Below are 8,444 nucleotides of genomic sequence, written 5' to 3'. Positions count from 1 at the left end.
CTAGTTGCCCAACTTGAGACCCGCGCTACTGCCGCCGAGTTAGAGGATGCCGAGAAGACCCAGCTGTTCAAGGTCGTCCGGCACGAGCTCATCAAAATTGATAATATGCTGACGAGTAAGTCGCCTTGGTGCAAATTTCTTCATCTGATCATTTGTCCGACTAAAAGAAATAGGGTGCCGAGACTCACTACTATTTGCCTGTTTTTGCCAGAATTCTTCCGCCAATCCCTCAAGAGTGCCCAAGAGGCCGTGAGGACGGCCCGCCGAAAGAGGGATCCGGCAGGGGCAGCGGTGCCGTATGAATACGACTTGGTGGATTACCTGGTGAGCAGCGCAAGCCGGATCAATCCACTGAAGGCATTCGGCGTCAACATGCTGAATGCCGGCATCCGGGCCTTCGTGCTCTCTAGCCGGGGGAAGAAGCTCCGACGGACATCCCGGAGTTGGCGAAGCGCTTGCTGGAGGTGGAGTCTCGGCTAAGTAACTGGCGGGAGTCGGCCGCGCGCATCGACGCCGACAAGGCATTGTCGTTCGTACTGTCTTGGTACAACGGCATCAACCTCGACATGCTGCAGTCGATGCATGTCGGCTCCCCTTATCTCAAGGATCCCGAGTTGTTCACCAAGCGCAAGGAGCGGGCTTACTCCTTCATCCAGTATGCCGACGTGCATATGTTTGTGGAGGGCCCGACATCTGAAGCCGAAGCCGAGATGACCGACGGAGATGAGGAAGAGACGGTGGATGAGGAGATCGCCGTTGAGTCGGCCTCCACTGCGACGGATGCTCCAAGTACCGACGCCAACAACCCCTCTGTCTCTTCTTAGCTTATGTCAGAAAAAACTCTAGAATTATCAGATCCCCGGAATGCCGGGTGCAAATGTAACCTGAATAATACACTTTTGTTTGTAAGACAGCATGTTTTTAATTAAATTAAGTCTTTTGCTTATCGAATTCCCGACCGGGTCCCCGAGTTCATTTTTTCTCTTAGTGAAATTTTGTGACTTCGGTTCCTTTGTCCGCCTTGTCGGTGTTCGACATATGAATCGCAAAGTGATAAAACCATCCTTTCGAAAAAAGTAATTCGATGAATTCGCTTGGCAATAACCGAGTTAAGAAAGAAATGCCGAGTTAAAAGAACGTGCATCTCGGATTGCTTGTTTCCGCAATCGTTTTTCATGTGTTCGGTTATTTTATACCCGTCTCTAGCTTGCCATGAAGCCGGGTTGCGGACAGCAGCGAAGTCATAGAGGGAATTTTCAACACCGACACATTACTAAACCGACATAAGATCACAAAACTAAGCCATGCCGACATACGAAAGATAATTGCGATGCAGCACTTAAATGACATGGAAGTCCCTGAGTTTCTTTTGAGAATCCGGCGGATAATTTCATTGTCGCACCAGTGGCTTCCAGGGTACCACCGCTGCATGACGCGTGGGACACCTCGCTTGCTCCCCGGGAGGATCGCACCCCCGGCAGCACCCCGCGAGTTGCCCGGCAAGTCACCAGCACGGCAGGGCTAGCCGGGCTGCGGGGTTGCCCTGGAGGGCAGCAAGAGAAATCCCGCCTGGGCGCTTCCCAGGAAGGTTACTTGCTGGGAAGGGCGCTACCGGGCACAGGCGCCCGTTACAGGAGCGGGACCGAGTGGGCAGGACAGCAACGCCACGTGGCCACTCGGTGGGCTCCCCGTGCGCAGGGTTTGTCAGGACAAGGAGTGAAGCACACTCAAGCATTAAATGCTCCGACAAAAAGGGGATTCCCTGTCTAGTCAGCCTACAGTGACTGGCCCGGTGTAAATTTTAGGCACGTAGGACCCTAGTTGCAGGGCTACCCATCCTGCATGCAAGCCAGCGCGGCAGGGCCGAGCTGCCCTGGCTCCATGTTCGCCATTTGTCACCTATGCACCGAGGCACCTGTGGTATCCCCTTCGGTATAAAAGGAGGAAAACCACCAACGGTCAAAGGGTTGGATGGACTCTCGGTTCACTACTAATTCTAGCCAAGAGTAGCAAGTAGCACTTAGCTAAGAAGAGAGAGAGCACCCGGAGACTCCCCCCGGCAACTTGTAAACCCTTGCTCATCGGTTAATAGCAAACTCAGAAGCAGGACGTAGGGTTTTACACCTCAGGGTGGCCCGAACCTGGGTAAAAACAATCTTGTGTTCATCGTGTCCCAACGCTTAACATTGGCCTCGCCGGCGATCCCCATCGCCCACTGCCGAACCTAAAAGGGGGTGCTCGCGCATCCTCGATGTTTGAGCCCCGTGCTACGACATTCATTGTCTTAAAACATTCAGCATAAGGAAAAAACGATATAAATACTCAGCTCTCAAGTATAGAACGGACGAAGCAAAGCTACGTTCGATGGCCTCTTTGTTTCCTCGCCTGACCGGTCCATCCTGTTTGCCTTGGGATCTTGTGCATCTATAAAATAGTAGGAATCATTGTGAAGCGCTTTGCTCACAATGAAGGGTCCTTCCCATGGGGGTGATAGTTTATGCATGCCGGCTGTGCGCTGCACAAGTCGGAGAATGAGGTCCCCTTCCCAGAATACTCGCGGGTTGACCTTTCGGCTGTGATAACACCTTAGGTGTTGTTTATAGATGGCCGATCGAGACAGAGCCAATTCCCGTGCTTCTTCGAGCAGGTCGACATCATTTTCTCGGGCATCTTTTACCTCGGCTCCGTATACATGGTTACTCGTGGAGAGTCATGTTCAATGTCAGCTGGTAGGACAGCTTCCGCCCCGTATACAAGGAAGAATGGCGTGTAGCCTGTAGAGCGATTGGGAGTCGTCCTGAGACTCCATAGCATAGCCGGGAGTTCATCCAGCTAGCATCCCGGAGTACGTTCCAATGGTTCGATTACCCGAAGTTTTATGCTGGCTAAAACCATGTCGTTTGCTCTTTCAACTTGTCCATTGGATTGAGGATGTGCTACAGAAGCGATATCTAGCCGGATCTTCTTCTCCGCACAGAATCGCGCGAAAGGTGCCTCCACGAAGTTTGTTCCATTATCCGTGATGATACTGTGCGGGTACCCATATCTCAAGATGATATCCTTCAGAAATGACACTGCGGTTTTGCCGTCACACTTTCGTATCGGCTTTACCTCAATCCATTTGCTGAACTTGTCGACCATAACCAAGATATACGTCATGCCTCCTCGCGCCCGCTTGAACGGTCCCACCATATCCAAACACCAAACAGCGAACGGCCAAGTGATTGGAATGGTCTTGAGCTCAGATCCCAGCATAAGAATCTTGCTGGCATATCTCTGGCAGCCGTTACACTTCCTGACTATGTCTTCTGCTTCCTGCAATGCACTCGGCCAGTAAAAACCATGTCGGAAAGCTTTGACCACTATCGTTCTCGAAGACACATGATGGCCACACTCTCCCTGATGAATATCCCGGAGTATTTCTTGCCCTTCTTCCGGCTCGACGCATTGTTGTAGGACATTAGTGACACTCCTCTTGTATAGCTCTCTATTGATGATGGTGTATGCCTTCGCCCTTCTCTGAATTTGTCTTGCCGTCACATCCTGTTCCGGGAGACTCCCATCCTTGAGATAAGACATTATCGATTGCGCCCAAGCCGGCAGAGGTCGAATAGTGAAAATCGGTTCATCCGGTACGTCTACTTCCATTGGCTCAATCGCCATTGCTTCTGCCGAGTTAAGGCGCTCAGTCCCCGGGTTATCGGAACCGTTACCACTGTCAATGTTCATGGCGGTGACGTCGGCTTCTAAGTTCGCCGGAATAAATATCGACTCCGATTCTGGTGATGGCTTGATGGATGGTTTGCGTAAATGCTCTCATGCCACACCAGCCTGAATAGCCTGTCGCGTTGAGCCGAGTTTCGACAGTGTGTCGGCTGCCTCATTTTCCGCCCGCGGTATATGGTGAAACTCGCACCCTTCGAAGTGGCCAGTAATCTTCTGAACATGGAAACGGTATAGCGCCATATTGGCATCCAATGCATGCCAATTTCTGGAAGCCTGCTGGACCACCAGATCGGAATCACCAAAGCACTGATTTCGGCGGACTCCAATTTCTTTTGCCATTTTCAGTCCGTGCACAAGTGCTTCATACTCGGCTACATTATTTGATGCTGCGAAGTGAATTTGCAATACGTACTTAAGTTGGTCGCGCTTTGGCGAGGTCAGAACTATGCCGGCACCAAGCCCACTTTTCATCTTAGAGCCGTCAAAATGCATTTTTCAGTAGTTAGTTTCCAGGGGCAGTGGTTCATACTCCATCTCGGCCCAATCCACCAAGAAATCCGCCAGAGCCTGAGATTTCATGGCATCCCGTCTGTCGTACTGCAGCGCATAGGGTGCCAACTCGACAGCCCATTTTGCGACCCGGCCGTTCGCGTCTTTGTTACTCATGATTTCCGAGACGGGCGCCTCACATATAACTCGGATCTGATGTGCCTCAAAGTAATGTTTCAGCTTCTTTGCCGCCATATACACGCCATACGCCATTTTCTGGTAATGGGGGTAATTCTGCTTAGCCGACGATAACACCTCGCTCAAGTAATATACCGGCCTTTGCACCGATTTGCCGTTTTCATCTCTTTCCACCACGATCACGGCACTAACGACTCGGTTCGTTGCTGCTATGTATAACAGCATTGGCTTCTTCTCCATCGGCGAGGCTAATATTGGTGTTGTAGCAATCATCTTTTTCAGCTCTTGAAAAGCTAGGTCTGCCTGTGGCGTCCACACAAATTTGTCGGTTTTCTTCATAAGCTGGTAAAAGGGCATAGCCTTTTCACCAAGCCGACTAACGAAATGACTCAGCGATGCTAGGCATCTAGTGAATTTTTGCACATCTTTGAGGCACTTCGGCAGTTTCATTCTTTCTATAGCGGCAATTTTCACATGGTTCATTTCTATACCTCGGCTTGATACCGGGAACCCAAGCAATTTCCCTGCCTGCACACCAAATGTAAATTTGGCCGGGTTCAGTTTCATTCGGAATCTCCTCAGATTTGCGAATGTTTCCCGGATATCATCCAGGAGCGTGGCGCTTTTCTTGGTTTTTATGACGACATCGTTGACATATACCTGCACATTTTTGCCGAGTTGATCGTGCAAGCATTTTTGCATGCACCTTTGATAAGTGGCCCCTGCATTTCTCAAACTGCACGGCATAGTGCGATAGCAATAAGCCCCGAACGGGGTGATAAATGATGTCTTTATTTGATCATTAGGGTTCAGTGGTATCTGGTGAAAAACCAGAGTACGCGTCTACAAAAGACAGCAACTCACACCCGGCAGTGGAGTCAATCACTTGATCGATCCAAGGTAATGGAAATGGATCTTTGGGACATGCCTTGTTTAGGCTGGTGTAGTCGATACACATGCGCCACACCTTGGCAGCAGTTGGGTCGTCTTTCTTCTTCTCGACCATGAACGGGTTTGCCAGCCAGTCGGGATGCAACACTTCCATTATAAAGCCGGCAGCTAGAAGCCGGGATACCTCTTCCGATATGACTTTCCTTCTGTCGTCGGCGAAGCGTCGAAGGGGCTACTTCACCGGTCTTGCGTCTGGTCGGACATGCAATGACTGCTCAGCCAACTCCCTCGGCACACCTGGCAGGTCTTGATTTGACCATGCAAAGATATCCCGATTCTCACGGAGGAAGCTGTTGAGCTCGCCTTCCTATTTTTCTCCCAGGCCGGCATCAATGATGACGGTGCGGTCCGGGAACTCGCTGTCAACATATACCTTCTTTGTCTCCTTGGCTGCCTCGAAAGTCACACTTCCATGGAGATTGGTCATAGCCAGCAGGCCAATTTGTGCCGCCTGAGCCATCGCAACAGCCTCTTGTAACTTTTTCTTCTCGCCAGCAATGACAAGCGACTCGGCTAGAGTAGATCCGGCCGCTGCACAATCCGTTGAGCGTTTGTAGTTGCCAGTGATGGTTATGGTACCATTTGGTCCCGGCATCTTCATCTTCAGATAACCAATGTGAGTAGTAGCCATGAACTTGGCGAGTGCCGGTCTGCCAAGCAGCGCATGGTACGGACTGCTAAGGTCCACCACCTCGAACACTAGGTTTTTGGTCCGACAGTTCTCCCTGGTGCCGAATAAAATGTCCACTCGGATCTTGCCTACCGGGGCACAAAACACTCCCGGCACAAGACCGTGAAAGGTAGTCCAGCTGGGCTCAAGCATGTTATCAGTAATGCCGAGCTTAAGCATCGTGTCCCGGTACAGGATATTGATGCTGCTCCCATTATCAATGAGAACCCGAGTGTACTTGACGTTAAAGTCGGGCCCGATGAGTGTCGGATCGACCACCAGGGCATATCTGCCAGGGTTGAGCATAACTTTGGGATGGTCCACCCGGTTCCAGTTGATCTCCTGCTCCGACCAATACATGAACTTTGGAACAGTCGGCATAACAGCATTGACCTCCATCTCTCGCCTGCGCTGACTTTGCTTGTCAGTTGGCTCAGTGATGAAGATCATGTAGCTTTCGTGATGCTCCTTGTACTCATTTCTCCCGACATACCCCGGGATTTCTTGTACTTCCACCTGGTTGACAGCATTGTTTGCCTGAGGGGGTCCCTAGATCTGTGCGTTTGCGCTTGTGAGCGGTGGAGAAGGGGGTAACCGACTTGCTTCGCCCTTCTCGGCCTGCTGCATCCAACTGCATTGCCGCGTTGTGTGGTTCGCTGACTTGTTGGGGTTAGTCGTGTGAAAACGACAAGGCTGATCCAACATCACCTCGAACATATACTTCGGCTTATCCTGCCATGGCTTCTTTTGTTCTCCCTTCTTAACCCATTGCTGATTTCCTGTTTTCTGACGTTGGCTGGAGCCGGCATCAGGTTGATCCTGAATTGCGGCGACATGGGCTGGCCCATACCGGTAATCCGGCCTATCATCCCTTCTCCTGTTGCGATGATCTTGATGATCGTTCTTTCGGAATGCCCCGGCAGGATTGTATGTCGGCTGCTCCCTTTGTGGTTCTGCCGGCATCAGCGATGGCTGAGTTGGATCGCCAAGCGCATACATGTCGACGATTCTGATCATCTCAGATAGAGTAGCCGGCATCTCTCTTTGCAGGTTCTGCCACAACATGCTGCCGTGTCGGCATCCTTGGGCAAACCACGCTATGGCTTGCGATTCCATTATCCCTTCGCAGGAATTGCGGAGATTGTTTCACCTTGTCAGGTAATCCCGGTCGGTCTCGTTGTCTCTTTGCTTGCACATGGACCATTGTTGAGGATGATTTGGCCTCTTGTGAGTGCTAGTGAAATTGCTGACAAAAGCTTCCTCGAAGTCTATCCGGCAATTGATGCTGCCTTCCAGCAAGTTGTTCAGCCATATCCTTGTCGGCCCTACCAGCATCTGGGGTACATAACGTACTGCCATCTGCGGGTCCGCCTGCCACGCTCACCGCCGTGACATAGTCTTCCAGCCAATCTTCCGGCTTAGTGCTGCCGTCATACGTTCTCGTACCCCTAGGCAGCTGGAAACACGAGGCTGGTCTCTCCCTCATGATCCGATGCGCAAAGCAACGCAGTCCCGAAGGGCCTTGCTCCTCCAGAAGCTTGGACAGATAAATTCTGTCAAGCCGATGTCAGGCATCCAGAGGTGATACTTGTCTGCTCCTAACTCGGGCTCCGAGCGGGCCGAGATTATCACGCTCTCGCCTGATATAACCCTCGTCACCCATAGCCGAGTATCCGTCATCGTAACGGTCATACCGGCGATCTTCACCTTGATATGGAGGGTTGCGCCCGACACCCTGTTGTCCTGTAGCAGTATTGGGTGCCGGACCCCAAGGTCGGTGTCCTTAAACGAGTAACGCTCCTGTTAGTGTCGGCGATTGTTGCCAGGACGCAGACCACTTTGGCTGTCATCAACCCTCCTGACCATCTGCTTCTCGGCCAGAGCCGGGTCATAACGCTCCAGTTGTTTATCCCGGCCAGAGTTAACGCTTTTGTCCCGTTTGTCACCAGGTGAGGACGCTTGCTTGTCAACGCGGCCACTAGAACCTGTAGCCGAGTGAATAACCTGAGATGCACCGGGTTTGTCGTGCATTCTCATATCCGCCCGTTCCGCTCGTTAGTTGTTTGGAGCAGCTCTTTCGCACGCAGCCGTTGCTGCCGAAGTGCCTCTCCCGTGAGATTCGGCAACTCCTCAACCACAGCCTCGGCAGCCCTGAGAATTTGACAAGGGTATTGTATTTCGGCTTCAGTGCTGAGGCAAAACTTGCCGACACTGCTGGCGCACCCCTGCCGTCTCTTGTCATCTCGGCATTCAAGTTCTTGCCATGGTTATGCACTTCCCCAACTCTACTAGGGTTAGTAAATGCAGTAGAACTAATGCCATGAGCTGTTATACTCACGGAGCGAGATGTCGAGCTGTTGTCGAGCGTGAGCGACGTCGACTGCTTCCTTCAGCAGCTTCTGTCTCTCCA

This window comes from Brachypodium distachyon, chromosome 1 (assembly GCF_000005505.3).
Source record: "Brachypodium distachyon strain Bd21 chromosome 1, Brachypodium_distachyon_v3.0, whole genome shotgun sequence".
In the NCBI taxonomy this organism is placed as follows: domain Eukaryota; kingdom Viridiplantae; phylum Streptophyta; class Magnoliopsida; order Poales; family Poaceae; genus Brachypodium; species Brachypodium distachyon.
The sequence above is the reverse complement of the archived record's forward strand: the minus strand, read 5'-3'. Positions refer to the sequence as shown.